This window comes from Lipotes vexillifer, unplaced genomic scaffold, assembly GCF_000442215.2.
Source record: "Lipotes vexillifer unplaced genomic scaffold, Lipotes_vexillifer_v1.1 scaffold2051, whole genome shotgun sequence".
Taxonomy (NCBI): Eukaryota; Metazoa; Chordata; class Mammalia; order Artiodactyla; family Lipotidae; genus Lipotes; species Lipotes vexillifer.
The window spans coordinates 73,682-83,274 of record NW_006769409.1 but is presented as its reverse complement, the minus strand read 5'-3'; positions in this window follow the sequence as shown (position 1 = coordinate 83,274).

Sequence of the window (9,593 nt, the reverse complement as noted above, 5' to 3'; positions counted from 1 at the left end):
TTGTGTTATTGATTTCTAGTTTCAATCCATCAAAAAAGATACTTTGTATGATTTCAATCTTTTAAAATGTATTAAGACTTGTTTTCTGGCCTAATACATGGTTTATTCTGGAGAATGTACCATATGCCCTTGAGAAGTTTTTGTATTCTTCTGCTGTTGGGTGGAGTCTTCCATATATGGTTGTTAGGTTAAATTGGTGTATGTTGCTAAGTCCTCTCGTTCTCATTGATTTTCTTTCTGTCTTTTTGTTCTGTCCATTACTGAAAACGGGATATAAAGTCTCCCTCCAATTCTGTCAACTATTGCTTCATATATTTAGGGGGACTGACGTTTAGGGCATACATGTTTATAATTGTTATATCTTCTTGATAAATGACCTTATTATCAATATAAAATGCCCTTCCTTGTCTCTTATAACAGTTTTTGACTTGAAGTCTCCATTGTCATATATTAGTGTAACTACCCGAGCTCTTTTGTTTACTATGCGCATGAAATATCTTTTCTTGCCCTTTTTTTGGTGAATTTATATGTAACACCCTTACTTGTCACTTGTAAAATTTTTGACCCAAAGTCTATTTCTTTGATATTAGTATAGCCACCCCACAATTTTTGGTGACTATACATGAAATATCATTTTCATTCTTTCACTTTGAACCTATTTGTGTCTTTAGATATAATGTGAGTCTCTTCTGGACAGTATATAGTTGAATTAGGGTTTTCTTCTCCTATTTTTCCAATTTCTGCCTTGTATTTGACAGTTTAATTCATTTACATTTATGATTATTACTAATAAGGAAGGACTTACTTATTTTTTGCTATTTTTCTGTATGTCATATAGTTTGTTTTTACTCATTTTCTCTGTTACTGATTTCTTCTATCATAGTTGAGTCTTTATGGTGACATTCTTCAATTACCTTTTAATTTCCTTTTTTGACATATTCCATAGATATTTTCTATGTGGTTACCATGGAAATTACATATAACATTCTCACATTATAACTACTTGGTTAAAATTATTACCTATTTAACTTCAGTTGCATACAAAAATTCTACTTCTATATAGCGCCAACCCCCTCTTGAGGTTAGTAATCAACAATTATGTCTTTACACATTGTGTGTGCCCAACAATATATATTTTGTCTTTCCTATAGAAAATAAGAGGTGGAAAAACAAAGCCGGAGACATCATGCTCCCTGATATCAAGTAATGTTACAAAGCTATAGTAATCAAAAGAGTAAGGCATTAGCATTAAGCAGACACATGGATCCATGGAAGAGTATAGAGAGCCCAGAAATAAACCCACACATATATGTCAATTAACTTATGACAAATGTACCAAGAATATAGGAAGGGAAAAGGACAGTCACTTCAAAAAATGCTGTTGGGAAAACTGGACATCCACATGCAAAATAATGAAACTGGAACACTATCTTACACTACATGCAAAAATTAACTCAAAGTGGATTAAAGACTTGAATATAAGACTCAAAACCATGAAACTCCTAAAAGATTCAAATCAGTAGAATGAGAAATGAAAAAGGAGAAGTAACAACTGACACTGCAGAAATATAAAAGATCATGAGAGATTAGTCAAAGCAACTCTATGCCAATAAAATGGAAAACCTGGAAGAAATGGACAAATTTGTAGATGCACAACCTGCCAAGACTAAATCAGGAAGAAATAGATACTATGAACAGACCAATCACACGCACTGAAACTGAAACTGTGATTTAAAATCCTCCAACAAACAAAAGCCCAGGACCAGATGGCTTCACAGGCAAATTCTACCAAACATTTAGTGAAGAGCTAACACGTATCTTTCTCAAACTCTTCCAAAATATAGCAGAAGGAGGAACACTCCCAAACGCATTCTACGAGGCCACCATCACGCTGATATCAAAACCAGACAAAGACGTCACAAAGAAAGAAAACTACAGGCCAATATCACGGATGAACACAGATGCAAAACTCCTAAACAAAATACTAACAAACAGAATCCAACAGCACATTCAAAGGATCATACACCATGATCAAGTGGGGTTTATTCCAGGAATGCAAGGATTCTTCAGTATATGCATATCAATCAACGTGATAAACCATATTAACAAATTAAAGGAGAAAAACCATATGTTCATCTCAATAGATGCAGAAAAAGCTTTCGACAAAATTCAATACGCATTTATGATAAGCACCCTGCAGAAAATAGGCATAGAGGGAACTTTTCTCAACATAATGAAGGCCATATATGACAAACCCACAGCCAACATCATCCTCAATGGTGAAAAACTGAAAGTATTTCCACTAAGATCAGGAACAAGACAAGTTTTCCCACTCTCACCACTCTTATTCAACATAGTTTTGGAAGTTTTAGCCACAGCAATCAGAGAAGGAAATGAAATAAAAGGAATGCAAATCGGAAAAGAAGAAGTAAATCTGTCGCTGTTTGCAGATGACGTGATACTATACATAGAGAATCCTAAAGATGTCATCACAAAACTACTAGAGCTAATCAATGAATTTGGTAAAGTAGCAGGACACAAAATTAATGCACAGAAATCACTGGCATTCCTATACACTAATGATGAAAAATCTGAAAGTGAAATCAAGAAAACACTCCAATTTACCATTGCAACAAAAAGAATAAAATATCTAGGAATAAACCTACCTAAGGAGACAAAAGACCTGTATGCAGAAAATTATAAGACACTGGTGAAAGAAATTAAAGATGATACAAATAGATGGAAAGATATACCATGTTCTGGGATAGGAAGAATCAGCATTGTGAAAATGTACTACCCAAAACAATCTACAGATTCAATGCAATCCCTATCAAACTACCACTGGCATTTTTCACAGAACTAGAACAAAAAATTTCACAATTTGTATGGAAACACAAAAGACCCCAAAGAGCCAAAGCAATCATTAGAATGAAAAACGGAGCTGGAGGAATCAGGCTCCCTGACTTCAGACTATACTACAAAGCTACAGTAATAAAAATAGTATGGTACTGGCACAGAAACAGAAATATAGGTCAATGGAACAGGATAGAAAGCCCAGAGATAAATCCATGCACATGTGGTCATCTTATCTTTAATAAAGGAGGCAAGAATACACAGTGGAGAAAAGACAGCATCGTCAATAAGTGGTGCTGGGGAAACTGGACAGCTACATGTAAAAGAATGAGATTAGATCACTCCCTAACACCATACAAAAAAATAATTTCAAAATGGATTAAAGACCTAAATGTAAGGTCAGACACTATCAAACTCTTAGAGGAAAACATAGGCATATCACTCTATGATATAAATCATGGCAAGATCCTTTTTGATGCACCTCCTAGGGAAATGGAAATAAAAACAAAAATAAACAAATGGAATCTAATGAAACTTAAAAGCTTTTGCATAGCAAAGGAGACCATAAACAAGACCAAAAGACAACCCTCAGAATGGGAGAAAATATTTGCAAATGAAGCAACTGACAAAGTATTAATATCCATAATTTATAAGCAGCTCATGCAGCTCAATAACAAAAAAAACAAACAACCTAATCCAAAAATGGACAGAAGACTTAAATAGACATTCCTCCTAAGAAAATATACAGACTGCCAACAAACACATGAAAGAATGCTCAACATCATTAATCATTAGAGAAATGCAAATCAAAACTACAATGAGATATCATCTCACACCAGTCAGAATGGCCATCATCAAAAAATCTAGAAACAATAAATGCTGGAGAGGGTGGGGAGAAAAGGGAACACTCTTGCACTGCTGGTGGGAATGTGAATTGGTACAGCCACTATGGAGAACAGTATGGAGGTTCCTTAAAAATCTACAAATAGGACTACCGTATGACCCAGCAATGCCACTACTGGGCATATACCCTGAGAAAACCATAATTCAAAAAGAGTAATGTACCAAAATGTTCACTGCAGCTCTGTTTACAATATCTTGGATATGGAAACAACCTAAGTGTCCATCATCAGATGAATGGATAAAGAAGATGTGGCACATATATACAATGGAATATTACTCAGCCATAAAAAGAAACGAAATTGAGCTGTTTGTAATGAGGTGGATGGACCTAAAGTCTGTCATACAGAATGAAGTAAGTCAGAAAGAGAAAGAAAATACCGTATGCTAACACATATATATGGAATTTAAGAAAAAAAATGTCATGTCGAACCTAAGGGTAAGACAGGAATAAAGACACAGATCTACTAGAGAATGGACTTGAGGATATGGCGAGGGGGAAGGGTAAGCTGTGGCAAAGCAAGAGAGTGGCATGGACATATATACAGTACCAAACGTAAAATAGATAGCTAGTGGGAAGCAGCCACATAGCATAGGGAGATCAGCTCGGTGCTTTGTGACCACCTAGTGGGGTGGCATAGGGAGGGTGGGAGGGAGGGAGATGCAAGAGGGAAGAGGTATAGGAACATATACATATATATGTATAACTGATTCACCTTGTTATAAACCAGAAACTACCACACCACTGTAAAGCAATTGTACTCCAATAAAGATGTAAAAAAAAAAAAAAAAAAAAACCATGAAACTCCTAGAAGAAACCATAGGGAGAAACCTCAGTGACTTTGGTATTGGCAATGATTTTTGAGATCTGACACCAAAAGCAAAGGAAACAAAAACAAAAATTTTAAGTGAGAATATTTTAAACTGAACAGCCTCTGGATAGCAAAGGAAACCATCAACAAAATGAAAGGGCAACCTACTAAATGGGAGAAAATATTTGCAAATCATATATCTAACAAGGAGTTACTATCCAAAATGTAAGAATTACTCATACAACTCAATAGCAAGGAAAGAAAAAATCAGATTAAAAATAGGCAGAGGATCTGAAAAGACATTTTTCCAAGGAAGACACACAAATGGCCAATAGATACGTGAAAATGTCCTCAAGATAACTAATCATCTGGGAAATGCAAATCAAAACCACAATGAGATATAAACTCAAACCTGTTAAAATGACTACTATCAAACAGACAAGAAATAGTAATTGTTGGCAAGGATGTGTAGAAGAGGGTACCCTTGGGCACTGTTGGTGGAAATGCAAATTGGTGCAGCCACTGTGGAAAACTGCATGGAGGTTCCTCAAAAAATTAAAAATAGAAGTAGCATATGACCCAGAAATCCCACTTCTTGGTATTTATCTAAATAAAACAGAAAAATAACTCCCATGTTCATTGCAGCATTATTTATAATATCCAAATATGGAAATAATGTAAGTTATTTCAGTGGATGAATGGATAAAGAAAATGTGGGATAGATACACTGGAGTATTATTCATCAATAAAAAAGGAAATCTGTGACAATATGAATGGAACTTTAGGGCATTATGCAAAGTGAAAAATGTCAGGCAAAGTTAGGTACTGTATGTTCTCAATTATATGTGGAATCTAAACCAAAAATCAATTTAAAAAAAAGAACTCATAGATACAGAGAATAAATTGTTGGTTGCCAGAAGCAGGGAGTAGAGGGATGGGCAGATACGGGTGGAGGAAGTCAAAAGGTACAAACTTCCAGTTATAAAATAAGTAAGTCACAGGGATATAATATACAGCATAAGGACTAGGTATACAATACAGTATTCTGTATTTGAAAGTTGTTATGAAGGCAAATCTAGCTGTTGGCCATTTGTGTGTCTTCCTCAGAAAAATGTCTTTTCAGGTCCTCTGCCCATTTTTAATCTATTGTTTCCTTTCTTGCTATTGAGTGGTATGAGTATTTCTTACATTTTGGATAGTAACTCCTTCTTAGATATATGATTTGAAAATATTTTCTCCAATCAGTAGGTGTCTTTTCATCTTGTTCATGGTTTCCTTTACTGTCCAGAGGTTTTCTTTTTTTTTTTTTTAACATCGTTATTGGAGTATAACTGCTTTACAATGGTGTGTTAGTTTCTGCTTTAAAACAAAGAGAATCAGTTATGCATATACATATATCCCCATATCTCTACCCTCTTGCATCTCCCTCCCTCCCGCCCTCCCTATGCCATCCCTCTAGGTGGTCACAAGGCACAGAGCTGATCTCCCTATGCTGTGAGACTGCTTCCCACTAGCCATCTACTTTATATTTGGTAGTGTATATATGTCCATGCCACTCTCTCACTTTGCCCCATCTTAACCATCCCCCTCCCAGTATCCTCAACTCCATTCTCTAGTAGGTCTGCGTCTTTATTCCCATCTTGCCCCTAGGTTCTTCATGACCATTTTGTTTGTTTGTTTTTTAGATTCCATATATATGTGTTAGCATACAGTATTTGTTTTTCTCTTTCTGACTGACGACACTCTGTATGACAGACTCTAGGTCCATCCACATCACTACAAATAACTCAATTTCGTTGCTTTTATAACTGAGTAATATTCCATTGTATATATGTGCCACATGTTAATCCATTCATCTATCAATGGACACTCATGTTGCTTCCATGTCCTTGCTATGATAAATAGAACTGCAATGAAGATTGTGGTACATGACGCTTTTTGAATAATCGTTTTCCAGGGTATATGCCCAGTAGTGGGATTGCTGGGTTGTATGATAGTTCTATTTTTAGTTTTTGAAGGATCCTCCATACTGTTCTCCATAGTTGCTGTATCAATTTACATTCCCACCAACAGTGCAAGGGGCTTCCACACCCTCTCCAGCATTTATTGTTTCTAGATTTTTTGATGATGGCCATTCTGACCTGTGTGAGATGATATCACATTGTAGTATTGATTTGCATTTCCCTAATGATTAATGATGTTGAGCATTCTTTCATGTGTTTGCTGGCAATCTGTATATCTTCTTTGAAGAAATGTCTATTTAGGTCTTCTGCCCATTTTTGGATTGGGTTGTTTGCTTTTATGATATTGAGCTGCATAATCTGCTTTTAAATTTTGGAAGTTAATCCTTCGTCAGTTGCTTCATTTGCAAATATTTTCTCCCATTCTGAGGGTTGTCTTTTGGTCTTATTTATGGTTTCCTTTGCTGTGCAAAAGCTTTGCAGATTCATTAAGTCCTATTTGTTTATTTTTGTTTTTATTTCCATTTCTTTATGAGGTGGGTCAAAAGGATCTTGCTGTGATTTATGTCATAGAGTGTTCTGCCTATGTTTTCCTCTAAGAGTTTGATAGTTTCTGGCCTTACATTTAGGTCTTTAATCCATTTTGAGCTTATTTTTGTGTATGGTGTTAGGGACTATTCTAATTTCATTCTTTTACATGTAGCTGTCCAGTTTCCCCAGCACCACTTATTGACGATGCTGTCTTTTCTCCACTGTATATTCTTGCCTCCTTTATCAAAGATAAGATGACCACATGTGCATGGGTTTATCTCTGGGCTTTCTATCTTGTTCCATTGATCTATATTTCTGTTTCTGTGCCAGTACCATACTATTTTTATTACTGTAGCTTTGTAGTATAGTCTGAAGTCAGGGAGCCTGATTCCTCCAGCTCCGTTTTTCATTCTAATGATTGCTTTGGTTCTTCGGGGTCTTTTGTGTTTCCATACAAATTGTGAAATTTTTTGTTCTAGTTCTGTGAAAAATGCCAGTGGTAGTTTGATAGGGATTGCATTGAATCTGTAGATAGCTTTGGATAGTAGAGTCATTTTCACAATGTTGATTCTTCTAATCCAAAAACATGGTATATCTCTCCATCTATTTGTATCATCTTTAATTTCTTTCATCAGTGTCTTATAATTTTCTGCATACAGGTCTTTTGTCTCCTTAGGTAGGTTTAGTTCTAGGTATTTTATTCTTTTTGCTCCAGTGGTAAATGGGAGTGTTTTCTTATTTTCACTTTCAGATTTTTCATCATTAGTGTATAAGAATGCAAGAGATTTCTGTGCATTAATTTTGTATCCTGGTACTTTACCAAATTCATTGATTAGCTCTAGTAGTTTTGTGATGACATCTTTAGGATTCTCTATGTATAGTATCACGTCATCTGCAAACAGTGACAGATTTACTTCTTCTTTTCCAATTTGCATTCCTTTTATTTCATTTCCTTCTCTGATTGCTGTGCTACAACTTCCAAAACTATGTTGAATAATAGTGGTGGTAGTGGGCAACCTTGTCTTGTTCCTGATCTTAGTGGAAATGGTTTCAGTTTTTCACCATTGAGAATGATGTTGGCTGTGGGCTTGTCATATATGGCCTTTATTATGTTTAGGTAAGTTTCCCCTATGCCTACTTCTGGAGGGTTTTTATTATAAATGTGTGTTGAATTTTGTCGAAAGCTTTCTCTGCATGTATTGAGATGATCACATGTTTTTCTCCTTCAGTTTGTTAATATGGTGTATCACCTTGATTGATTTGCATATACTGAAGAATCCTTGCATTCCTGGGATAAACCCCACTGGATCCTGGTGTATGAATCTTTTCATGTGCTGCTGGAATTTCTTTGCTGGTATTTTGCTGAGGATTTTTGCATCTATGTTCCTCAGTGATATTAGCCTGTAGTTGTCTTTCTCTGAGACATATTTGTCTGATTTGGGTATCAGGGTTATGGCGGCCACATAGAATGAGTTTTGGAGTGTTCCTCCCTCTGCTCTACTTTGGAAGAGTTTGAGAAGGAGAGGTGTTAGCTCTTCTCTAAATGTTTGATATATTCACCTGTGAAGCCATCTGGTTTTGGACTTTTGTTTGCTGGAAGATTTTTAATCACAGTTTCAATTTCAGTGCTTGTGATTGGTCTGATCATATTTTCTATTTCTTCCTGGATCTGTCTCAGAAGGGTGTGCATTTCTAAGAATTTGTCCATTTCTTCCAGGTTGTCCATTTCATTGGCATTTAGTTGCTTGTAGTAATCTCTCATGTCCTTTTTATTTCTGCAGTGTCAATCGTTACTTCTCCTTTTTCATTTCTAAATCTCTTGATTTGAGTCGTCTCATTTTTTTTCTTGATAAGTGTGTCTAATGGTTTGTCAATTTTGTTTATCTTCTCAAAGAACTAGCTTTTAGTTTTATTGATCTTTGCTATCATTTCCTTCATTTCTTTTTCATTTATTTCTGATCTGATCTTTATGATTTCTTTCCTTCTGCAAACTTTTGGGGGGTTTTGTTCTTCTTTCTCTAGTTGCTTTAGGTGTAAGATTAGGTTGTTTATTTGAGATGTTTCTTCTTTCTTAACGTAGGATTATACTGGTATAAACTTCCCTCTTAGAACTACTTTTGCTGCATTACATAAGTTTTGGGTCGTCGTGTTTTCATTGTTATTTGTTTTAAGTATTTTTTCATTTCCTCTTTGATTTCTTCAGTTATCTCTTGGTTACTAAGTAGGGTGTTGTTTAGCCTCCATGTGTTTTTATTTTTTTTTACAGATTTTTTTCCTGTAATTGATATCTTGTCTCCTAGTGTTGCGGTTGGAAAAGATAATTGATACAATTTCAATTTTCTTAAATTTCCCAAGGCTTGGTTTGTGATCCAAGATATGATCTATCCTGGAGAATGTTCCATGAGCACTTGAGAAGAATGTGTATTCTGTTGTTTTTGGATGGAATGTCCTATAAATATCAATTAAGTCCATCTTGTTTAATGTATCATTTAAAGCTTGTGTTTCCTTATTTATTTTCATTTTGGATGATCTGTCC